We start from the raw sequence: 27,363 nt of genomic DNA on the forward strand, positions 1-27,363 counted from the left end.
TATATATATATAGTTAAGTCTATTTGTCAATGCAATGTGGCAGTCCTATGGAGGACTGCCACATTATTAATTATCTTTTTATTCTATGTTGAAGAAAGATAAAAATCAATTTGGTTGGTGTTGATTAACATTCTGTAAAATATATCTGACTCAAGAGACAAAGGAAAAGCATGGATGTTCTCAACATTAACTCTGTCTTCTATGTAGCACAAAAATGGTGGACTGAAAGATTAACCCTGACTTCTTTGTATCATAGCAATGGTGGGCTAATAAATGAACCATATCTTTGTAACACAACAATAGTGGGCTAGTGGATTAACCCTTATGTTCTTTATAACATTTAGGAGAAGGTGCTGAGAAGTTTCCTGGCTTTGGGTAAAAGAAAATACTGGAGAATCAGTTAATTATGATTTTATTCAACATATTCCCCACTTAGATCTACATGCTTATTGCAGTGGTCATTCAGTTTTTCTAAGCCCTGTAAAAGTACTCATAAGGTTGGGCCTCCAATCAGGCCTTTCATGATACCCTTAAAGGCAGGAACTTTTCAGCCCCCCCCCTACATTTGGGCTATTGAATGAACCCAGTCTTTGTAACGCAACACTGGCAAGACAATAAACCCTGTTTTCTGTGTATCAATGGAATTCACCTAAGTGTCTTACTGTGGTAAAAATTTAATCTTCAGAAATTGCATGTCATGGATATATTTCCCAAGAATATTTTACAAAAACAGTCTATTTATAAACTGACAATAAGAACAAGGTTAGAAACATAGTTCAGTGGAAATGGATGTTTTTTATTTTTATTTAATTGAATAATTTCAATTTTATTCCCAGTTGTAGTTATTCAGCCCCTGGTCAGTCCTGATCATGCATACTACTGCTGTTCTTGTTAACCCTAAATTGTCCTGGTTATGGTGACTAATGTAGAGGTTCAATGGCCCAGTGGTTAGGGCAGCGGACTCGCAGTCATAGGATCGCGGTTTTGATTCCCAGACCGGGCATTGTGAGTGTTTATTGAGCGAAAACACCTAAAAGCTCCACGAGGCTCCGGCAGGGGATGGTGGCAAACCCTGCTGTACTCTTTCACCACAACTTTCTCTCACTTTTACTTCCTGTTTCTGTTGTGCCTGTAATTCAAAGGGTCAGCCTTGTCACACTGTGTCATGCTGAATATCCCCGAGAACTACGTTAAGGGTACACGTGTCTGTGGAGTGCTCAGCCACTTGCACATTAATTTCACGAGCAGGCTGTTCCGTTGATCGGATCAACTGGAACCCTCAACGTCGTAAGCGACGGAGTGCCAACAACTAAATGGTGACTAATGTCTGAAAAGTAGTGTAGCTACGACTGTTGTCCTTACCCTTTATCTTATTTTTTTTAGGAACAGTATATCCTTCTAACTTATACTATATCATGCAACATATTTTTTTATTAAGGTTGTAGAATATAGCACAAGGGAGATTTAGCTGCTATTTCTAGCAGATCAGGGCTGCATAATGGCTGGTTCTCAATATACTGTGGTGTTACATTGTGAGATCTGAGCACAGACAGAAAACTGTATAAGTGAGGGAACTAAGCTAATCTTAACTGACCTAAGGCCTTGTGTTGGTGCTGATTGCTGGTGGTCTCTGCCGAAATGGTGTTTCATGGCTGACTTTTGATTGATTTAACAGTTAAGACATCGATTGTGTTTTGAGGTTAGATGTCTGTACTTGATACATTAGCTCAGTTAATTGATAGACTGGCTTCTGTTTAGCTGGACAGTGGCCATGCAATAGCGAAGGATGGAGTATAGCAGAGTATATGTGTGTGTATGTGTATGGGGGTGTGTGAGAGTATATGGACTGTGTTGGGAGTATTTAAGTGGGTGTGGGAGTGTATTACTGTGTATGGGGGTATGCTGTTTGGTATAACAAAGTGTATCTTTGTGTGTGTGGACTGTATGGGGGAGTATAGTGAAACAAATATGAAGTATATTATGTGAGTCTGTGGATAGAGAACATAATGTGTGTGTGAAATGTATGGTGGGGAGAGTATAGTGTAACAAATATAGTGTATTATGTGAGTGTGTGGATAGAGTACATAATGTGTGTGTGTGTGTGTAAGAGTGAGAGAGAGAGAGTATATGGACTGTGTGAAGGAGCACTTTATATAGTGTGCATATGAGAGAGAGTATGGTATTACAAGATAAGTATCTTATAGTGTGCATAGGTTAACCACTAGTATCTGCTTAGCTGGACAGTGGTCATACAATAAGGGAGCATAATGCGTGTGTACATGTGTGTGAGAGAGAGAAAGAGAGAGATTGATAACTAACATATGGAGATGTGTGTGTGTGTGAAAGAGATACCTGGATAAAAGAGGGGAATTGTTAAGTGATCATAGCTCTGTATATCACTGGTATTTTATAGAATCTATCATCATTCTCATCATCATCATCATCATTTAACATCCGTTTTACATGCTAGCATGGGTTAGACAATCTGACTGGAGCTGGTGACCTGGAGAGCTGCTCCCATGCTCCTGTTATCTGTTTTGGCTTGGTTTCTATAGCTTGAAGCTCTATCTAATGCTAACCACTTTACAGTGTGTACTAGGTGTCTTTTAGGTGTCACTGGCATGGATGCCTCTTAAATGTGTCTGGCAGAGGTGCTTTTTGCATGTCACTGGCATGGGTGCCCTTTTATGTGCCATCAACATGTGTGTCCTTCTACATGTCACCAGCATGGGTGTCCCTTTATGTGTCACCGGCACAAGTGCCCTTTTGCATGTCACCAGCACAGGTGCCCTTTTATGTGTCACTGGCACTGGTGCCTTTTATGTGTTAGCAGCACTGGCTACAGCCATGATTTCACTTAGCTTGATGTGTCTTCTCAAACACAGCAAATCTACAAATATCTCACCTGGCTAGATTTATATTCTGTGTTGACAGAAATGTGATGAACAATAGAAGTAAGTCTCACTTGTGTACAACACATTGACTGTAACAGAGAGAGAGAGGGAGAGGGAGATAATCGTTGTTGGATGTGTGAGATATAAAAGACATATTAAATAGAATAGTTACTGTTTCTGAACAAAATATTTTTTCTTCTTCTTGTGAAGAACTCTAACAATATTTCTAATAGAAACCAAAATAGATTTATAACAATGGTTGTGAAAATAGCTGAAAGAAAGTAGCCATATTATCATAATTATCAACTTTCATTAGTTTAACATCAGATTTTCCTCACTGCTATGATACGGTATGGGGAAATATCTTTATTTTTTTTCTTCATTTCCATCATGGTTTGCCTTGTTTCTGTTCAAATTTCGTTCTTGTTATCAGAATTCTTTACACTCTGGCTCCCCACTAATCTTCATCATGGCACCGTTTGCAGATACTGTCATTCATTATTGTTATCGGTGACCATTATTAGCAGAAAGTATTCACTTTCTCTGCTCACTTGCTGTCTGCTTTTTACAGAAACTGTGCAAAGTTAGAAATAAAGAAATTATAAGAAATGATTAAAACATCTAACAAAGAAAAACAGAAAACAATGTTAATAACATTGAAACACAAATATACTGCGAAACCAAAACATATATTATTGTATCGGTAGCTTAGTGGTAGAAATACTCACCTGTTCACAAATGAGCAATCTTCCTGGTTGACAACAGATAACACCTCAGCTCCAGAAAGGAGTGTTTGGTAAATGTCTGCCTGGTTGACAATGTAGATAACTCTGATTTCAGATCTTAATGTCTTCTAGTAGGAAAGACATCCAACTATGCCCAATGATGAAACCTCTGCATGGTCAGTGACCTTTAAGAAATAATAGCAAAATATTCCTCAAATGATACCCTCCCATCTTGGGGGACAAAAAAGGGACTCATTGACTAATATATAAATACAAGATGGAATGGTCATAGTTAAGGCTAAACAGCAGCTCTTAACAGTATTTTTGCCTGTACTGTGCCACACAACACATTGGTCCATCCATATGCACCGTGGTGTACTGAGTTCTGTTCCTTACTGCACATTCATCCATCCACTGCATGGCACCTTGGGCAAGTGTCTTCTACTATAGCTTTGGGTTGACCAAAGCCTTGTGAGTGGATTTGGTTGATAGAAACTGAAAGAAGCCTGTTGTGTATATATATATATATATATATATATATATATATATGTACGTGTGTGTGTTTGTGTGTCTGTGTTTGTCCCCCCACCATCGCTTGACAACCAATACTGGTTTGTTTTTATCCCCGTAACTTAGCGGTTCGACAAAAGACACCGTTAGAATAAGTACCAGGTTTACAAAGAATAAGTCCTGGGGTTGATTTATTTGACTAAAGGTGATGCTCCAGCATGGCTGCAGTCAAATGACTGAAACGAAAAAAGAATAATAATATGTCTATAAAATATGCATATAAAAATATCTATAAACACATTATATATGTGAGTCTGTGTATGTATATATATATATATATATATATATATATATGTTCACACACACATTATGCATGTATATTTATGTGTGTGTGTGTGTGTCTATATATATATATATATATATATATATGTAAAATAGCCCAGGTGGGAGGATCATTACAAATATGCATATTGTTACAGTTGGAGCTTTTTTATGATATTAAATGCCTTTCTTACAACTACCTATTGAATCTGAAATGTATTGGATCTCTTTGTTAATCAAACAGACGGAGACGAGCAGATTTTATTAGTTCACAGTAATAGCTGTAGTCTTAAGATTTTGAACTCACAAATTGTCCAAGTCTTTAACCCTTTAGCACTTAAATTGGTCATATCAGGCCAAAATATTTTTCTATGTTCAAACCAGCCAGGTCTGGCCTCTCACACTTAATTTACAATGTCATTCTAAAAATAAACACTTGCATCATTGAAATCTCAAAGCTTTGAGATAATTCATAATTAATGCAAGACAGTGCGAATAAATAAGCATCAGATTTGACAGAGCAATCTGAATGCTAAAGAATTAACTTGCACAGTTAAGTTTTGTGTATTTGCATTTCCGTATATAATTATATGTATGCGTTTGTGTATGTGTGTGTGATTGTATCTGTGTGCATCTGTTTCTGATTGTGTGTGTGTGTGTGTGTACTCATAGGTTGTAGACAGGCAGGGATAGACATAGATATAAAAATAGATATATGTGTGGGAGGAGACCTAGACACATTTTTAAAGCAACTGTTTTAAATGACTTCAAATTGTCATGCTACACATTAAGTTGACACTCCTCTTTCAAGACCCAAACATTAAGAGTGAAATACATGCAAGTCATGTGTGTGTGTGTGTGTGGTATTGTAGTTGTCATGTTTGTGTGTGTAATGCTATTTTTCTCCACATTTCTCTTTCCACTCATTCCAGTAGCAATAGAAAGTTATGTTGTGTATTCCACCCTATCCTGTTACATCAAAATAAATTACAAAATAAAAGTACTTATTGGATTTTTACATTTGTTGTATTTGTTTGTATATTCATTCATTTTACAATATCTTGAAAATTAGTTTTACGAAAATTTATAAATTATTTTTTTCAAAATCTATGCTATAGATTCATGATATCTTGATGGTACTTCAGTTTTGTGTGGGTATAAAACAAATTAATCGGTGCTGATGCCACAATATATTGCATTCAGTGGTTGGTGGTAGGAAGGGTTGAAATTGTGCCAGAAATTGTGCCAGAAATGGCCCATGGTCCCCTGATCCATCTTGGAAAGTGGTAACTTTGAATAAGAACTGACCTGTACCAGCATGGAAAGTCAATATTCAATAATGATGATGATGACAATGATGTAAACAGTGCCAGATTGACAGAAGATACAAAAATGTGGTAACGATATAACATTCTTAGTTTTTCCAAAAAATATTCTTCCATGATTGGTCAAAGAAGGGTCATCCAGCTGTCAATTACTGACTGACAAAAGGAACCATGGTGAGTTTATGAGAAGTGTCAGAGGCCTGCAAAACTGTACTCTACTTTAATAGAAAAAACTGGTCTTTAACCCTTCAACATTTAGATTACTCTATCAAATGTAATGCTTATTTATTCACATTCATCATCATCATCATCATTTAACATCTGTTTTCCATGTTGGCATGGCTTGGACAGTTTGACAGAAGCTGGCAAGCCAGAGAGCCTTACTAAGCTCCAATTGTCTGCTTTGGCATGGTTTCTATGGCTGGATGCCCTTCCAAACACCAACTACCTTACAAAATGTACTGGGTGCTTTTTACATGGCATTGTCATTTAATGTCCACTTTTCCATGCTTCTATAAGTCAGACAGAAATTTTTAGGCAGATTTGTTTTTTTTTACAGCTGGACATCCTTCCTGTCACCATCCCTCACCTGCTTCCAAGCAAAGGTAATATTTCCCTTGAATTGTCTTGAATTAATCATGCATTGTCTTATAGCTTAGCGATTTCAGTGATGTGATTGTTTATTTTTAGAATGACATTGTAGGGTAGGTGTGAGAAGCCAAATTTGGCTGCCTTGAATATAAAAGTAAGTAGACTATTGGAGCTGAATGTAGCTGGTTTGAATTCTAAAGGGTTAATGTGCTGTACTATAGTTTAATCCCAGATTAGATATTCCATCAATGAACATTTTTTTTTTGAGGCTGTTTGCATTGGGAATTATTCAATATGCATTTCTCTTGTAGGGTGTGATTTAAGAATGAATTAGCTGCTATTTATTGAAAGCCAAATGACAGCATAACAGTTCTTTCATTGGTTTATATTCTTATAAAAAGAATCAGACATAAATGAATTGCTTAGCAAGGGTTTGTAGCCATTTATTGTTTAAGATATAAAACATATTTTTTGTTGAATTTAAAATCTGTCTGCAATAAATTTGTATTATTCTGCTACCATTTATGTATGTGATGTTTAACTATGAAATGAAATGAAAACAAAATCTATTATAGACAACAGTTATTCATAAGACAATTAACTAATAAACTACAGAACAAAACAACAGGCATAGTCTATTATAGACACAGTTTTATATTATTTATATTTTTTTTTATAAACAATTGATTCAGAAATAGTTTAAATTGTGATAAATATACTGTAGAGATATTTTTTTTAGGTTCCACACAACACCATGTAAAATCTCTTGTGCTTCATTCACTGGGACTGTTGAAACAAATCCAGTCATATGTACTTTTATTTGATATAAAAACTAGGATGTAGGACAATGTTAAATGTTACAATGTGGTCATAATGTTATAGATAGACAGATTAGGTCTTCAGTTCTGTTATATAAAGAGTTTGCTATGTATATTATTCTTTTAATACATTTTCAATAATTTTAATAAAAATAAGTCTAGGCTATGACTGTGTAGTAAGAAGTTTGCTTCTCAACCACATGGTTCTGGGTTCTTCAGTTCCACTACATGGTACTGTGGACAAATGTATTCCATTATAGTTGCAGGCCAACCATAGCCTTGTCTGTGGATTTGGTTGATGGAAACTGAAAGATGCTCATCCATCCATAAAATATATCTGCCTCAATAACTTCCAACCCATGAAAGCATGGAATAGTGGATGCTAAAATGATGGTGATGATGATAGTTACTGTGGAAAGATAAACAGAAGTAAAGAAGTATTTTATCATGGATGTGCATAAGCATATTCATTTATTGGTAAAAAAATAAAAATAATAGATAACTCTGAATGTATGAAGAGGAACAAGTGTATAAAAAAGAATATAGTTTTCAAAGGTGTTCTTAGACTGCAGGCAGTGTAAAATTCACTACCTATGTGGCTTTACTCCATCTCAAATATCAAACACTTCATTAAAAGTACAATTTCAAAAGAAATTGTCTTTCGTAGTTTACTACAAATATTCAATAATCTTCTCATTTTCAAAATAATCATGGAATTTCCAAGAGTAAAACTAGTGTAAATTTAATTCTATTTTTTTTTTTATCTGTTTTAAGTAGAAGTGCATCTATATTTCAATAGTAGATGGAGTAAATTGCTCTCCTGAACTGAAATAAGACAAGTCAAATCAATCCGCATATTTAATTCAATGTTTTTAAGTGATTATTTGCTGGAAAGTGAGGGCAAATAGCAAGTTCCACAGAAACAGAAAGTTTTATAGTTGATTGGCAGGCTGGTAGATAGGTAAGTAGAGAGACAGACAAACAGATAGGCGGAGAGATATGAGATTAAACAAAGCATTTTGTGTGGTAGTGTTGCAAGAGACCCATTGTGTGGATGTCAATATGAAGAATGAGACAATTACAACTAGGTGAAGTCAGTGTGATTAAAGGCTCAATCTGAATCATTATATAAAATAATTTGTATAACAGGCATGCAGTATGATATATTATTAGTGATATGGAAATCTGACAAGTAACCAAAGGCCTTATTATAAAACAAAGGAAGGAAACTGCTTAAAATTGTTATCCATGACATTAATTGTATCAAAAAATATATCTCTATGTTTAAAATCATGACACAACACTAACAGACATGACAGCAAAGATCTTCATGTTAAATTATCTGATAATATAGGTGCAAGTGTGGCTGTGTAGTAAGAAGTTTGTTTCCCATCCACATGGTTCCAGGCTCAGTCCCACTGTGTGATACCTTGGGCAAGTGTCTTCTACTATAGCCCCAGGAGTGGATTTGGCAGTTAGAAACTGTGTGTGTTAGGTTTGTCTTCACTTTACCACTTGATGACTGGTGTTGGTTTGTTTATGTTTCTGTAACTTAGTAGTTCAGTAAAAGAGACTGATAGAATGAGTACTAGGCTTAAAGTTAAGTACTGGAGTCATTTGTTCAGCTAAACATCAAGATGGTGTCCCAGCATGGCCGCAGTCCAATGACTAAAACAAGTAAAAGATAAAACATAATTTTACATCAATGACAGATATAAGGAAATAGATGCTTTAGCTATAATTTTCATTTTGTTGCAAATTGACCAAGAATTTTGTGATTCTCTCCCAAGTTGCTATTAAGTTTCCAGACCTTAACCCTTTAGCAATCAGATACTCTCTCAATTGTAATACTTATTTATTCACATTGCTCTGGGTTAATCATGCATTATCTCATAGCTTCAAGATTTCTATGATGGGATTGTTTATTTTTTAGAATGACATTGTAGGGGAGGTGTAAGACACCAGATCTGGCTGGCTTGGACTTAAAACAGGAAGAATATTTTGGCCGGATATGGCCAGTTTAAATGCTAAAGGGTTAATATAGTAAAATTGTTGGAAGTAAGAAAATCCAATGAAGGAGAAGCATAATTAAAGAATAATAACTAGGTCAGGTGATTAATAAGCAGTTCACAAAAAGAAAGTATTGTAATTATTAATTCATATATTAAGTCTGCTCTAAAGAATTGGCCATGAGGGGAATTACAGAAATAAGTTCATCAATTCTGATTGATTAAGTGCCATATCTATTAAAATGTATCCATTGAGTGTAGCCATATTTTATGTCTTGAGGGGGTTTTCAACTACTTTAGGTATAAACTTATGAAAGGAAATCTCTGCAAGATGTCAGATTTGGCAGGGTTCATAAATGTAATTGATATGTAACTTTGAAGAGTGGAACACCATTTCACTGTAGTGCCAAGGGAGGAAAGATCCCATTTTCAGTGCAGTGATTTAAATGTTAATTTTGATATATTCTCTAATTACATAGCTTAATTTTTAGATGAGATGCAGTAATTACCAAGAAATGAAGTACCAGTGAATGAGTCATTGATATTATTTGAACATGAAATGCTATGTTTCTGAATCAGAAGAACCTCCCTGAAGATAGAGATAGTTGTTCTACCACTTGAAAAGGAAAAGGTGATAAAAATAGTAATTACCAATATCATGGAATGATGTAGTCAAATAAAGAAGGAATATTTCTGTCTAGTTAATTCAAGCTAACTGATAGTGTTGTTGAACTTAAGTTACTAATGTATTAAGTTACATCTAATACCTAATAAGTGAATGACTACAATTTCTTAGAGATTTTATACCATATTTTGATCTTATGAATGTCTATTAGAGTGTCATATTATCTACATTTAATGTAGGCCTATATTACTATATTTTGATCTCCACATCTGATGTAAGGCTATACTAATGTATTAATTTCTATTGGAACTACTATATATATATATATATATATATATATATATATATACACACACACACACACACACGCACATACATATATATTTATGATTTTTACACTGTTTGTATATAGTCATGGACTGGCAATTCAGTTTTCCTCCAATTCAGTTCAGCTATGGCAAAGCATCGATGCCCATCACTGCTGAATGGGATTTGGGGTGAGTTGTCTTGCCTGTCTATGACTTTCAGGTATTTTAACACCCGGCACTTTGAGCTAAATTGCAGCCTACTGATGAATAAGTAAAGCACATACATTGAGTGTGTGTGTTCGGTTACATCATCATCATCATCATCATCGTTTGACGTCCGCTTTCCAAGCTAGCATGGGTTGGACGATTTGACTGAGGACTGGTGGAGCCCGAAGGCTACACCAGGCTCCATTCTGATTTGGCAGAGTTTCTACAGCTGGATGCTCTTCCTAACGCTAACCACTCCGAGAGTGTAGTAGGTGCTTTTACGTGTCACCCGCACGAAGGCCAATTAGGCAATACTGGCAACGGCCACGCTCAAAATGGTGTATTTTATGTGCCATCCACACAAGAGCCAGTCCAGGGGCACTGGCAACGATCTTGCTCGAAAGTCCTTACACATGCTGTGGGCACAAGAGCATATGCATGTATACATAAATTTATGTACATACCTACATCTACATGTATATATAGATGCATATCCGGGTACAGGACATTAAAAAGAAACGGGAACATAAAGCACAAAAAAACGGACTTTTTTACAGACAACAGAATAAACACATAGGAAAACAGACGAGCCACTTATGGGATTTGTCCTTCATCAGCTGCCTCTATTCTAAACTAGGCGTTATATATATATATATCTATAAGGCAAGCTGGTCGAATTGTTATCATGTCAGACAAAATGCTTAGTGGAATTTCTTCACTCAAATCCTGTAGAGATCCCTTTGGGATTGATAAAATAAAGTACTAGTCAAGAATAGGGTTGACGTAATAGGCTTGTTCCTTCCCCTCAAAATTGCTAGCCTTGGACCCCTCTAACAAACCAGTGTCCTGTTCAGGGACATGTTGTGATCTCAGTAGCTTATACACCATGGAAACCATGTAACTGGCCTTATGAATCCTAGATTTCAAGAAAAAGAAGTACATGCGTATATAAAAAATACATATGTATGTGTATGTATGGCACCTTGCTGTACTCAAGAAGACCCGTCCTCCACAGCAGAAGTGTTAATGACACTCCTGCTGTTGAAGAAGATTCGCCTGCAAGAGCCTTGTCCCTGTGTCACATAAAAAGTGCACCTACTGGTGCCATGTAAAAGCATCCATGCTGGTGCCATGTAAAAGGCACCCAGCACACTCTGGAAAGTGGTTGGTGTTAGGAATGGCATGCAGCCATAGAAACCAAACCAAATCAGACTGGAACCAAGTAGCTCTCCTACTTGCCAGCTCTGGTCAAACTGTCCAACCTGTGCCAGCATGGAAAACAGACATTAAATGATGATGATGGTGATGCTATATGTATATGTATGTATATATATATATATATATATATATATATATATATATATGAATGTGTGTGTGTGTGTGTAAATAATCATATATGACTAGTGATACAGACTAAAAACCAAAGATGCCACAACACACAATTATTTTTTATTCTTTTATTCCAAAATAAGATTGTAATCCATGACTTTTAATGAGAAATGAAATTATTTGAATTGAAGGAGATCAATGAAATCATTGTCGAGACATTGCAAACAAGACTGAATGATCATGTTTCAAAGTTCATTTAATTAAGAAAAAAATTATATTTATCTGAATGGATCAAAACAAACTGGGGTATGCCTGTATATATATATATATATATATATATATATATATATATATATATATATATATATATCTATAAACATAATTAAGGGATCAGCAAATATTTGCTTCACCATATACTGAAGTTCAGAAATAGCAGCTAAAAAAGCTGAGAATCCCACAGATAGCATCACTGTGATGCTATCGGTGGGATTCTCAGCTTTTTTAGTTGCTATTTCTGAACTTCGGTATATGGGGGTGGCTGTGTGGTAAGTAGCTTGCTTACCAACCACATGGTCCCGGGTTCAGTCCCACTGCGTGGCATCTTGGGCAAGTGTCTTCTACTATAGCCTCGGGCCGACCAAAGCCTTGTGAGTGGATTTGGTAGAAGGAAACTGAAAGAAGCCTGTCGTATGTATGTATATATATATGTATGTGTGTATGTGTTCGTGTGTCTGTCTTTGTCCCCCCAACATCGCTTGAAAACCGATGCTGGTGTGTTTATGTCCCCGTAACTTAGCGGTTCGGCAAAAGAGACCGATAGAATAAGTACTAGGCTTCTAAAGAATAAGTCCTGGGGTCGATTTGCTCGACTAAAAGGTGGTGCTCCAGCATGGCTACAGTCAAAAGACTGAAACAAGTAAAATAGTAAAAAAAAAAATAGTATATATATATATACAGTGGTTGGACAAAATAATGGAAATACCTAGCATCATAATTTTGAAATACCTATAAAACCGTCAAAAGCTTGTTTATTTTTATGTTTTTTGATTGATTATTAGAGTTGCTTAATATGTTTTGCTAAAATTACTGTTTCTTTTCAGTTATCATGAAAAAAAGGTAATTAAAATTCATTAAAATGACAGATCTATTGGACTTTCAAAGAGGTCAAATTGTTGGTGCTCATATGGCAGGCGCTAGTGTAATGAAAACAGCCAAAATGTTTGGTGTATCAAGAAGTACTGTCTTGAAAGTAATAATAGCCTTTGGGAAAGAGGGAAAAACCTCTGCGTCGAAACAAAACTTCAGAAGAAAACCAAAACTTTCAGATGGGGACCACCGGACTCTTACATGAATTCTTAGAAAGGATCACAGCTCCCAAAATTATTGCAGAGCTTAATGATCACGTTGAGAACCCTATTTCCACAAAAAACGTTCACTGGGAGCTGCACAAAGCTGGATTTCATGGGAGGGCTGCAATCAGAAAACCACTACTTTCAAAAACAAATGTTACAAAGCATTTAGAGTGGAGTGAAAACCTACAGAATTGGTGCTTATAGCAGTGGAAGAATGTTATTTTTTTGGACTTTGTACGAGTCCATACCTTGTAGAATTCAAGCTGTAATTACTGCCAAAGGTAGTCCTACCCCATATTAAAATAAGTTTATTTGAAATTTTAAGGTGTTTTCATTATTTTGTCCAATCCCTGTATATATCTTAGCACATTGTATGTGTATATATGTAAAGGGTGAACACACCTTTCAGTCATGAATGACCTTAGGATTGCACCTAGAAAGATTCCCTCTGAGGCACAAGTCCAGGCAAGGGCGTTTTTGGAAGATCAGCAGTTGCCCATTGATACCAGCCTCCCTCTCCATGCTACCGATGTCATCTGATGGAAAGGAAAAGGCTGATACAGCTTGGCACCAGTGATGCTGCAAATCATTTCTACAACTTAGTGAACTGGAGCAGCATGAAATAAAGTGTCTTGCTCAAGAACACAACACACAACCCGAGCCAGGAATCGAACTCACTACGTCATGATTGTGAACCCAATGCTCTAGCCATCGAGCCATGCACCAACAGGCACATGCATACACATCCATATGTATGGGTCAGTGCATCTATGTATGAATGAAAGGGACAGGTATCACAGCATCTTGCCATTCATCACAGTCCTTCATCATCTATTATACAAAGTAGTAGACAATAACCAATCAGCTATGTTATATTTATCATGTTTTATTTTTTGTTGTGGGACCTGGGGGTAGGGCATGATTTCTATGGCTAGATGCTCTTTCTATCTCTAAGTATTTACAGTTTGGATTAATGTATTTTACTGAGTCACTGGAAGTAAAAATATTGTCTGCAAAAAGACAGAAGAGTGCTCTATATGCTCTATGTTGAGTACTTGCGATTTGTTAGTAGATATTTTTGTTGCTACAGATAGATTTCTATTATATGTATATATAAAGGTGGTGAGCTGGTGGAGTCATTAACATGCTAGGCAAAACGCTTAGCAGGATTTTGTTTGTTGGGCTGACTGAATTCTTGTGAGTGGATTTGGTAGGCGGAAACTGAAAGAAGCCCGTTGTATATACTCTTTACTCTTTTACTCTTTTAATTCTTTCAGTCATTTGACTGTGGCCATGCTGGAGCACCGTCTTTAGTTGAGCAAATCGACCCAGGACTTATTCTTTGTAAGCCTAGTACTAATTCTATTGGCCTCTTTTGCCGAACTGCTAAGTTACTGGGATGTAAACACAACAGTATCGGTTGTCAAGCGATGTTGGGGGGACAAAAACAGACACACAAACACACACACACACATATATATATATATATATATATATATATATATACATATATATATATATACATATATACATATATATATATATACATATATACGATGGGCTTCTTTCAGTTTCCGCCTACCAAATCCACTCACAAAGCTTTGGTCAGCCCAAGGCTATAGTAGAAGACACTTGCCCACATATCTTTGTGTATGTGTATCTTTGTGTCTGTGCTTGTCCCCGCCCCACATCACTTGACAACAGGTGTTGGTGTGTTTACATTCCTGTAACTTAACAGTTTGGCAAAAGAGACCGATAGAGCTTTAAAAAAGTACTGAGCTTTAAAAAAAAGCACTGAGGTCGATTGACTTGACAAAAAATTCTTCAAGGTGGTGCTCCAGCATGGCCAAAGTCTAATGACTGAAACAAGAAAAGAATACGATATATGTGTGCTTCTATATGTTGATATACATGTATGCAAGGCTCTACATAGATATAGGTGTTTATGCAGTTGATAATCCTTTATCCAAAATTCCAAAATCCAAAAGTTTTTTCATGCTGAAATGACATGTTTGGGGAGCATTTATCTTGTAAGCAGTAATCATTATGTTTTGTTTTTTGTGCAGTAAGCACAAAGCATTATTTTTACGTGAGATCTGAATTTCACCTCCATGTATGAGTGTAAAATGCTGACTTTTTTCACTTTTCATCTTATTTACCTGTAATCATATTCATTGCTTTGCTTTATATCTCACATAGAACCTAATACCTGTGTTGTAAAAAATAAAATACAAATGGTATATGTGTACTGTAACCTTTTCATCAAAATGTGACACTGCAGGTGGAGACAGATATCTTACCTTCCTGATGGTATTATGCATAAAAAATTATTAAAACTTTATCTGTTACTGCAATCAGGATATATGTATAAGCCATATTATGAAATGTAAATGGAAACTGTGTTTAAACTTGGGTTCCATCTTCAAGATGTTCCATTTTATAGATGTTAATGTTAAAATACTCTGAAATCCACCAAAAAATCTGAAATCTGCAAAACTTTTAGTCTTGGGGATTTTGGATAAGGGATTCTCAACAGTATTTGTTACTCCATTTCTCTCTCCATTCTATTTGGAGAGTGGAGGCGCAATGGCCCAGTGGTTAGGGCAGTGGACTCGCGGTCAGAGAATCGCGGTTTCGATTCCCAGACCGGGCGTTGTGAGTGTTTATTGAGCGAAAACACCTAAAGCTTCACAGGGCTCCGGCAGGGGATGGTGGCGAACCCTGCTGTACTCTTTCACCACAACTTTCTCTCACTCTTACTTCCTGTTTCTGTTGTGCTTGTAATTCAAAGGGTCAGCCTTGTCACACTGTGTCACGCTGAATATCCCCGAGAACTACGTTAAGGGCACACGTGTCTGTGGAGTGCTCAGCCACTTGCACGTTAATTTCACAAGCAGGCTGTTCCGTTGATCGGATCAACTGGAACCCTCGACATCGTAAGCGATGGAGTGCCAACAACAACTATTTGCAGTAGAATTGCTTATAGACATTACAATTGGGGTATTACTTGAGCAAACAAGATATATCTACATTAAATTGGGTTGTTATTCAACTAAAGTAGACATTATGAACATTGCAACTGAGGTATTAAGTAAACCAGACAACCGGTTACTTCTAATGAAGAAAGAGAACTGTAGTGATTGCTGGGAGTTGTCAGTAGAAGTAGTTTATGGGGGAGGAACAGGTCTATCTGTCAAAAGTTAAGTTATTAATGACAACCACAAGAGCCAATAAAATGACTGAATTTCAGAAAATATTTTTCTTGATAAGAAGCAATATCTGTTGAAAAGGAGCAGCTGGTATCCAGCCTAAAAATCACCTGATCAGGTTTAAGTGGGGAAGGTAAACTCATACAAGTTCTGAAAATTAATAAACTGTCTTTTAGATATTTTATTTTTTACATGTTTCAGGCATTCAACTGTGGTTATGCTGAGGCAAATCGACTTCCAGTACTTTTATTTTTAAAAATTTAGTACTGGTTCTATTAGTCTCTTTTGTGGAACTGCTAAGTCACAGGCATGGAAACAAACCAATGCCAGTTGTCAAGCAGTAGTAGGACACACACACACACACACACACACACACACACACACACACATAGACACACACATGCACACACAGAGAGACATGCACATGCACACCTACACACACACACACGCACACACAGAGAGACATGCACACACATACACAGATGTGCACACACACACACATACACACACAACAAATGAGAGAAAGAGGAAATGGAATTCATGAGATTCTTTATTAATCACAACAATTGTTTCGACCCATCTTGCATTGACTCTCCCTCATGGGTGAGATAGCATAGACTTGGTTATGGTGCATCCTTCAGTGCAGACGTGACTCATCAGGTGACATTTCAAAATGTACCTTGCTCAATAAACTCAGTTTTGCTTGCTTTGGTTATACAGCATGTTGCTATTTGCCTATAGGTTTCGTGTTTTGAATGAGATGGAATGGATAGAGTTTATCTTTTATATATTCAGTTAATGGCTCTACATATAGTTGTAAATAAATGACAAAAGATAGAAGAATAAGAGAAACATTACTTTGATAAGTATGTGCATGTTAATGTAAGCACACATGAATGGCACCCATGCCGGTGGCACCTGAAAGCACCCATTGCACTCTCAGAGTGGTTGGCGTTAGGAAGGGCATCCAGCCATAGAAAACCATGCCAAATCAGATTGGATCCTGGCGCAGCCTTCCGACATGCCAGCCCAGTCAAACCACCCAAACCCATGTCAGCATGGACAATGGACGTTGATGATGATTATGATATATGTGACAAGCTTCTTTCAGTTTTCATCTACCAAACCTGCTCACTACACTTTGGTTGGCCTGGGGCTATAGTAAGACACTTGTCCAAGGTGCTGTGCAGTGGGACTGAACCCAAGACCATATGGTTAAGAAACCAACTTCTTAACCACACAGCCACACCTGTGCCTATTCAATGATATCATACAATATTAAAAAAAGTCAAATATGTCACTTATCCTATGTGTATGTGCAGGCGTGTGTGTGTGCAGTGTTATGGGTTGGTTTAGAATCTATAGCTGATGAACTTAGCAGAGGAAAATATCGTTAGGCAACAATACAGTGGAGTAGACCAGAAAACAACACTCTCTCAACATCTGCCAGAAAACAACACTCTCTCTGTCTCTCTCTCTCTCTTCCTCACTTCTCTCTCCATTTCTTTCCCCACTAAATAACAAAATAAATTATACAGTTTTGTTGTTTCTGTTTCATTTTAAAATTGTCATTTTCTTCTGAAATTCAAATTTTGTTTGGAAAATATTGATTTCTCCGTTTGTGGAAAACAACACATTGTAGGAATATAGGTACAGTTGATTAAATTAATTATATAATTAGTACTCACTGAATGTTGAAAACCAGTTGAGCTTGGCAAGATTTGAAACCGGAATGTGTAGAGGTGCTAATCAAACATCATAAAAACATTTAATTTGACCAATAGTAGTAATAAGGCAACACCAACGTCCTTTCAATGATTAACCAGAGATGATTTTTAAAATGAGAATATCTGAAATGAACTTAATTGCTCTCACTAACGAGAATAGTAAAAATGAACCTGAGTGCTCTCAAAAACTAAATAAAAAAAACTGGAAAAATAATCCAGAATCATTGTCCAGTACCAGATCGATCCAAAAATCAATTTGTGCTAGTTATGAGGCCAAATATCCCTGAAAGTTTCATCTGAATCCATTCAGTGGTTCTTGAGATATTTTGTCTATGGACAAATGAACAAACATGACTGAAAACAATATCTCCGCCTTTGCTAAGGTAATAATCCTTTCTACTATAGGCACAAGGCTTGAAATTTTGTGGGAGGAGACTAGTCAATTACATTGATCTCAGTGTTTCACTGGTACTTATTTTACCACCCTCAAAAGAATGAAAGGCAAAGTCGACCTCAGTGGAATTTGAACTCAGAATGTAGTGACAGGCAAAATATCACTAAGCATTTTGTCCTCCATGCTAACTTCTCTGCCAGCTCACAATAATAATAATAATAATAATAATAATAATAATAATAATAATGATTCTTTCTACTATAGACACAAGGTCTGAAATTGTTGGGGAGGGGACTAGTTGATTAGATCGACCCCAGTACACAACTGGTACTTAATTTGTCGACCCCAAAAGGATGAAAAGCAAAGTTGACCTTAGTAGAATTTGAACTCAGAGTGTAAAGACAGACAAAATACTGCTGAGCATTTCACGTAGCATGCTAATGATTCTGCTAGCTCACCGCCTTAATGATGATTTTAATCATCATCATCATCATCAGCGTTTAACGTCCGCTTTCCATGCTAGCATGGGTTGGACGATTTGACTGAGGACTGGTGGACCAGGTGGCTACACCAAGCTCCAATCTGATTTGGTAGAGTTTCTACAGCTGGATGCCCTTCCTAATAATAATAATAATAATAATAATAATAATAATAACAGTAACAATAATAATAATAATAATAAATACCATGATGCAGTACCAAGTAGTGGTTTTCATATGTGTATCTATGATCACAAGCAGTAGTAGTGGGGGAGCATCATAATCATGTTTTGAGAGGAATTCTTTGGGGTTTGAATAATTCACCTCTGGAAACATGGGTGTTTTGTTCACCATCCTCAAACAACCCTTATTCAGGGACCTCTTGAGTAGGATAGGCTACTCAACCTGAAGAAAATTCTAACTAGGTACTATCTGCAAGGTTAGGCACTGTTTCTCTTTATATGAGACAATCATGTCGTGCACACATGGTTGTGACATATGTGTGTGGTATACCCTTATCAGATGGGTAGTCATGATGGGTATATTGGGCTTCGTATATTTGTACCCCAGTGTCACTTTGATGGCATGTATTGTTCTCTCACTCAGTAATAATTATAATAATAATGGTTTCAAATTTTGGCATCAGGCCAGTGATTTCAGAGAAGTGGTTAAGTATTTGTGTCAAATGATATATTGCTTTGCTGTCTTGTGGTTTTGGGTTCAGTCCCACTGCATGGCACCTTGGGTAAGTGTCCTCTACTATAGCCCTGGGCCAACCAATGTCTTCTGAATGAATTTGGTAAATTGAAACTGTGTGTTAGCCTGTCATATATGTATCATCATCATCATCATCTTCTAACATCTGTTTTTCATGCTGGCATGCATTGGGCATTTATATGTGTGTGTGTGTCTTGTGTTTGCATTTGTCACCCCACCTACTCCTTGACAACTGATGTTGGTTTGTATATGTCTGTAACTTAGTGGTTTGGCAGAAGTGACAAAAAATCTACCAGACTGAAAAAAAAAACAAACATGTGCGCACACACATACACACACACACACACACACAAAAAACACTATGGTCAGTTTGTTAAAATAAAATTCTTCAAGCTGGTTGCCCCATCGTAGCTGCAGTTCAATAACTAAAATAAGTAAAAGAAAGACAAAATATTTTCTGCTCTGCTCTGTGTGTGTGTGTGTGTGTGTGTGTGTGTGTGTGTCTCTTCTCATTTACTTGTTGTGCTGTTTGTGTGCATTCTGCTGTACGTGTGTGTGCATTCTGCTGTGCGTGTGTGTGCTTGTATTCTACTGTCAACATGTGTTCTTTTGTCTCTGTGTTCTATTTTGTGTGTGTGTATACTGTAATGTGTGTGAATAAGTGTAGTTTGCTTAATTCATAAGTGATTTTTTTTTACATTTTATCTTCCTGATAAGGTGAACTTTTTGCTACTATATTTTTGGTGAAATACACTGCCTGTATTTAAAATGAGTTTGAAACAACAGGAAATTTATTAAAATAACTTTGTCATTTATTAAGCAGGTATTTCAAATGTTATTTAACATGAAAGTTTGAAGGAAGGTTTTAATTTGATAAGCCCCTTAACTCCTTACGGGTCGTTTGGGCACTGCAGCCATGTAGTGTGTCTAGAGCGAGAAAACCTGGCAGAGCAATGTGAAATGAAGTACTTTGTTCAAGAACAGAATGTGTTGCCTGGTCCAGGAATTGAAAGCACAATCTTATGATCATGAATCAGATACTCTAACCACTAAGCCATGTGCCTCCATGGTTTTAATTTAGACCCCTTTAAAACTAGAAGTCTGTATCATAGAACTGGTGACAGTTTGGAGCAGATTAGTATCAAAATGGTTAAAGTAATCTTTTTATATAAATTGAGATTAAAAAAAAAACAATCTTGTTTCTGTCTGTGTCCACTAGAAGCAAAGTGTTAAGTAATTATTGAGAACAGGTTAAGTTAACTTCTACTATTATAGATTATAATTGGTTTATTTTCTAGGATTGTCAACAAGCAGAATTTTTTAATGAATAATGTTTGTGTACACACTCGCACACCTATATAAATATGTGTGTGTGTGTGTTTTGTCATAAAATGAGTCTGTTTGGCTGACTGTCTTTGCATGTCTGTTTATAGTATATGTATAAATTCACATGGAAGAAAAAGTACATGAACCAATAAAGTAAAGGAAATTATGGAAAAAAAAAAATACCTCAAAAGCAAAATTGTTTTTGCTTCTTTTTTTTTTGAGAAAAAAGAAAAAAAACCCATAAAATTTGCCAATCCTTAAGCAGAACATAACTGGAAGTTTGACATGTGGCAAAAATACGACTAGTAGTAGTAGTAATAGTGGTAGTAGTTGCAGCAGCAGCAGCAGCAGTAGTAGTAGTAGTAGTGGTAGTGGTAAATATTAGTGGTACACTAGCTGTTTAGATTCTGGCTTAAGTTTGATTTCAAATGTTGTAGTAGTTGTTGTTATTGATGTTTGGACAACGGTGCCACCTGGTGACTAACTTACACAATTACAACAGCCAGAAAAGGGCTGACATGGTGCTAGGATATTATTTCTTTACTACACAAACACAAACAGGTCGTGTTTCTTATTTTACTTTGATTGTCATGTATTTCTGTACATTTTTGCATATTATTGTCTATGTATGTTTATAATATATATATATATATATATATTATTGTAAATTTGTATGTGCACATGTGCGCACTCACACACACAAACTTATACAAGGTAAATAAGGTATGTTTTTTTTGTTACTTTTTGACTGTTTAGTTTTGCTAGTTAATTCATTTACCTCTCACTAAGAAATTTCCCTTTCCTTCCTTTCTTTCTTCCTTCCCCCTTCTGTCTATCTGTCTGTCTGTCTCTCTCTGTGTTTCATCAGTTGAACATACAGTAGAACAGTTGCTGTGCTGTTGATGCCTATTGAAGCTGGAACGTGTCCTCAACTGTCCTCTTAATTTTATAGAATTCTAATTCTTGAAATTATCTCCCCTTCTCATTTGTAGTTGGTGCCAAACTTCTTTGGAAACGAGGATATTTTCAAAACATCTAGAGTTTATTGTATGTCATTAAATATACCCTATTCCACTTATAAGTATATATATGTGTGTATATGTGCATTTGAATATGTATATATATATATATATATATATATATATATATATATATATGTGTGTGTGTGTGTATTGTATATATATACAGAATGACCCACGAGTAGGTTTACAGTTATTCAACTATCTCTTTTGCATTTATATATTAACAGTTTAGATCTTAATTATAAAAAAATATGAAACCATTATTCTATGTTAATTTAGTTAATTTTGTCAAGCTCCCTTTTCATTTTGTATGATAGAAATTTAAATGTAATAAAACGTTTTAAAAGAAATTTCAAGTGCCTATGTGATAACTGTAAACCAACTTTTAGGCTACCCTGTATATATATATATATATATATATATATATATATATATATATATATATATATATGCATATGTGGGCACAGTACGTCATGAAACATGTACAACAAAAAGTATGAAACACGAGTACAGGGAACATGAACTATTCTTCTGAACAACAAAAGACACAAATGGCAAACAAAACAAACATAAAAAAGAACGACTCTTCATCAGTTGTTGGCTGTTTTTCTAGTCTCGTATTTCAAACATTTAACAACAATATACGCTTTCGATAATATTTCTACTTTTAAGTTTATCCTTATAGATTTTCTATAGAATTCAGGGCCAAACAACATGTAGTTGGCAATGTATATATTTAATAAACAGATTGATTCAAATCATCATTAACTTTTTTACTTAACAAGTTATTGCATATATACATACACATATATTAAATTAAGGAAATTATTCAAAATCAAGTTAAAAGGTAGCAACAAAACGTTTCTTAATTAATGAAGAGACTTGACACTGAAAGTTAAGTAAAATTTATTACTGAATTCATTTTAATTGGCATTTTAAGTTTCGCCTGACAGCTTATTCAACCCGTCTGGTTGGATGATTCATCAGGCAAAATTTTGTAAATTTTGAAGTCCCAGTCAGAATGAATTTTATAAAATATATCATCATCATCCTCACCACCTTCACCATCATCATTTTAATGTCCACCTTTTCTATGCTAGTTGAATGAATTGATCCTAGTATTTATTTTTTTTAAAGCCTGGTACTTATTCTATCAGTGTCATTTGCTGAACTGCTAAGTTACAGGAACATAAACATATGAACACAAGTTGTCAAGAAGTAGTGGGGGGCAAACACAGACACAAAGTAATGCACGTGCGCATGCACACACACACACACACACACACACACACACACACGTGATGGGCTTCTTTCAGTTTCCATCTACTAAACTCACTCACAAGACTTTGGTCGGCTTGAGGCAATAGTAGAAGACATTGGTCCAAGGTGCCACACAGTAGGACTGAACCTGGGACCATGTGATTGGGAAGTAAACTTCCTGCTACACAGTCACTCCCTGGTGGGATGCCCTTCCTTTTGTCAGCTCTAATTTATTTGCAAGTAAGGTGCTATTTCCCCTTATCTTTCAAGCATGGGACAGCTGAATGATGACGTGTTTCCACAGCAGCGACATTATTTGCATGTCTATATGTTGACATCATTTTGTGTCCTTCCCTTGTTATGGACAATGTCAAGAGAATAGGAAGACACAACCATGCAAACACATATATGTGCATACATACGTACACACATGCATATATATCTATCTGTGAATCTGTGTTTGAGTGTGTGTGTGTGTTTGTATCTATCTATCTATCTATCTATCTATCTATCTATCTATCTACTGTTGTGTCTGGGGAGAGTCATTTTCTTATTGTGCCTTAAAATTTAACACACTCACCATTAAAATTTCCACTTATTTCTTATTTTTATTTTATTTTAGGAAAATAAAAATAAGAAATAAGTGGAAATTTTAACGGTGAGTGTGTTAAATTTTAAGGCACAATAAGAAAATGACTCTCCCCAGACACAACAAAATATACTTCAACACATGAAATCACATAAAAAATCTTGCAAACCAAATCCAAAATCGATATATATATATATATATATATATGCCCCTTTATTAGACTATTTTCCTTAGTCATTGCATGGTGATTGCCATAAGCTTTAAGCTTATATAAATACCATTATTATTATTTACAGGATTGTAAAACATGGTGCCGTATAACAAAACTATTTGCACTGAAAGTATATATGAGTGAGTGGACAAAACAAAGAACAACACAACATATTTAATAGGAGTTACATATATTATTATATTATTTGAAACAGTTTGCTTTGGTCCCATCCATGCAGCTTAGTTTTATAAGCTCCTTATAGAAAGTTGCATCAGGCTGAATGAGACTGTTTTAAATAATAATAATAATAATAATGTGAAGTATATTTGCCACTTAAATGTGGCTGACCCCGAGGGGTGGATGTTACTGTTGCTTTTAGCCTCAGGAGGACATCTCCTACAGCTGGCTATCGACACACATCTGTGTCCTGTCTGTATTTGCCAAGGGAAGTTATCTTTCCCATCTTGATCTATGATATGTACGTACTCGAGTTTCAGGGTTATTTCCCTTCTTCAGCGTACGACAATCGCTGACCTTTGATGCAAAAGATATTCCTTGGCAAATATATATAACTTTTTCCAGTGAAATTATTCACTGATATCGAAAAAGTGAAAACAAGCAATGTTAAATCTCTGAACGAGGTATTAACAATAGCTGCACGATAAAGTGAAGTATATTTGCCACTTAAATGTGGCTGACCCCGAGGGGTGGAAAAGCAACAGTAACATCCACCCCTCGGGGTCAGCCACATTTAAGTGGCAAATATACTTCACTTTATCGTGCAGTTACTGTTAATACCTCGTTCAGAGATTTAATAATAATAATAATCTTATCTACTAAAGGCGTAAAGCCTGAAATTTTGGGGCGGGGTGAAGTTGATTTAATTGACATTACTGTTTCACTAGTAATTATTTTATTGACTCCTAAAGGATGAAAGGTAAAGTTGGTTGTGGTGGAATTTGAACTCAGAATGTAAGGAGGGATGAAATGGTGCTAAGCATTTTGCCTGGCATGCTAATGATTCTGCCAGCTCAGCACCTTTGATAATCCTTTCTACTAAAAGCACAAGACCTGGAACTTTGGGATTAGTGAATAGTTGATTACATTGACTTTGGTGTTTCACTTGTACTTTATTTATTGACCCCAAAAAGGATGAAAGGCAAAACTGACTGCAGCAGAATTTGAACTCATATCGTAAAGACGGATGAAATGCTGCTAAGCATTTTGTCCAGCTTGCTAACGAGTCTGCCAGCTTGCTGCCTTACTACTACTACTACTGCTACTACTAGTAATAATAATAATAATAATAATGATTATAATAAGAATTTCAAATTTTGGCACAAGACCAGCAAGTTCAAAGGAGGGGATAAGTTGATTACATTGACCCCAGTGTTCAACTAGTACTTATTTTATCGACCCTGAAAGGATGAAAGGCAAAGTCAAACTTGGAAGAATTTCAATTCAGAATGTAGAGATGGATAAAATACTTGTAATAATAATAATAATAATAATAATAATAGTAATACTAATAATAATAATACTTTCTACTAAAGGCACAAGGCCTGAAATTTTGGGGGAGGAGACTAGTCAATTACATTGACCCCAGTGTTTCACTGGTACTTAATTTATCGACCTTGAAAGGATGAAAGACAAAGTCAACCTCAGCGGAATTTGAGTGCAGAATGTAAAGACGGACAAAATGTGGCTGAGCATTTTGCCCAACATTCTAACAGTCGTGGTTGTGTGGTAAGAATCTTGCTTCCCAACCACATGGCTCCGGGTTCAGCCCCACTGCATGGCATCTCAGGCAAATGTCCTCTACTATAGCCTTGGACCGACCAGAGCCTTGAAAGTGGATTTGGTAGACGGAAACTGAAAGAAACCCATCGTATATATATATATATATATATATATATATATATATATATATATATATATATATAAGGTGAACCAGAAGTAAGTGGACAGAAGGTTGAATAGGGTTTGTGTCAAGGCTATATCATAACCTGCGTTGATAAAATTTTCAGTGCTTTTGAATTGTATTATTGCATACAATAAAATTTAATTGTATATGTAATAATTGTTTACCAAAATTTAATTGTATTAATATGTAATCTCAAAGTAAATGTTATTATTTACAGTCCATTTAATTTTGGTTCACCCTGTCTCATTCCAGGGTGAAAAACTAGAGGTAGTCGATAGCTTCCGCTATCTGGGCGACCAAGTTAGTAGTGGGGGTGGGTGCGCTGAAAGTGTAGCTGCTAGAATAAGAATAGCCTGGGCAAAGTTTAGAGAGCTCTTACCCCTGCTGGCGACAAAGGGACTCTCACTCAGAGTAAAAGGCAGACTGTATGACGCATGCGTACGAACAACCATGCTACATGGCAGTGAAACATGGGCTGTAACTGCTGAGGACATACGTAAGCTCGCAAGGAATGAAGCCAGTATGCTCCGTTGGATGTGTAATGTCAATGTGAATACCCGTCAGAGTGTAAGTATCTTGAGAGAAAAGCTGAACATTAGAAGCATCAGTTGTGGCGTGCAAGAGAGACGATTGCGCTGGTATGGACATGTGGTGAGAATGGAGGAGGATAGCTGCGTGAAAAAGTGCCACACCCTAACAGTTGAGGGAACCCGTGGAAGAGGTAGGCCCAGGAAGACCTGGGCTGAGGTGGTGAGGCAAGACCTTCGTACATTGGGCCTCACCGAGGCGATGACTACGGACCGAGACCTTTGGAAATGGGCTGTGCGTGAGAAGACCCGGCAAGCCAAGTAAGATCGTTGCCAGTGCCCCTGGACTGGTTCTTGTGCGGGTGGCACATGAGATGCACCATTTTGAGCGTGGCCGTTGCCAGTACCGCCTGACTGGCTCCTGTAGGATTTTCGAGCGAGATCGTTGCCAGTGCCCCTGGACTGGCTTGTGCGGATGGCACATAAAAGACACCATTTCGAGCGTGGCCGTTTTCGTGCTGGTGACACGTAAAAGCACCCACTACACTCTCTGAGTGGTTGGCGTTAGGAAGGGCATCCAGCTGTAGAAACTCTGCCAAATCAGACTGGAGCCTGGTGTTGCCATCCGGTTTCACCAGTCCTCAGTCAAATCGTCCAACCCATGCTAGCATGGAAAGCGGACGTTAAACGATGATGATGATGATGATGATATATATATATATGTATGTATATATTTGTATGTGTGTGTCTATGTTTGTTCCACCCCACCATCGCTTGACAGCGGATGTTGGAGTGTGAACAACCCTGTAATTTAGCGGTTTGGCCAAAGAATCCGATAAAATAAGTACTAGGCTTACAAAGAATAAGTCCTGGGGTCGATTTCTTTGGCTAAAGATAGTGCTTCAGCATGGCCTCAGTCAAATGACTGAAACAAGCAAAAGAATAAAGGAACATAAATAGATCA

General features: G+C 36.4%; 2 long non-coding RNA genes across 2 annotated transcripts in view; one reads left to right on the forward strand and one right to left on the reverse strand.

Moving 5' to 3' along the window:
- The window catches only part of LOC149135043 (uncharacterized), a 31,737-nt gene extending 10,370 nt beyond the window's left edge, over positions 1-21,367 (reverse strand). Inside the window, exons 1-2 of the long non-coding RNA XR_016242247.1 lie at positions 21,050-21,367; positions 3,623-3,804 (exon numbers count right to left, since the gene is read on the reverse strand). This is a non-coding gene — a long non-coding RNA (uncharacterized LOC149135043). The remainder of the gene's footprint in view (positions 1-3,622; positions 3,805-21,049) is intronic.
- The window catches only part of LOC149135042 (uncharacterized), a 206,458-nt gene that overhangs the window by 78,571 nt on the left and 100,524 nt on the right, over positions 1-27,363 (forward strand). Inside the window, exon 2 of the long non-coding RNA XR_016242246.1 lies at positions 6,335-6,380. This is a non-coding gene — a long non-coding RNA (uncharacterized LOC149135042). The remainder of the gene's footprint in view (positions 1-6,334; positions 6,381-27,363) is intronic.

Source organism: Octopus bimaculoides, chromosome 6 (genome assembly GCF_046866305.1).
Source record: "Octopus bimaculoides isolate indiv1 chromosome 6, ASM4686630v1, whole genome shotgun sequence".
In the NCBI taxonomy this organism is placed as follows: domain Eukaryota; kingdom Metazoa; phylum Mollusca; class Cephalopoda; order Octopoda; family Octopodidae; genus Octopus; species Octopus bimaculoides.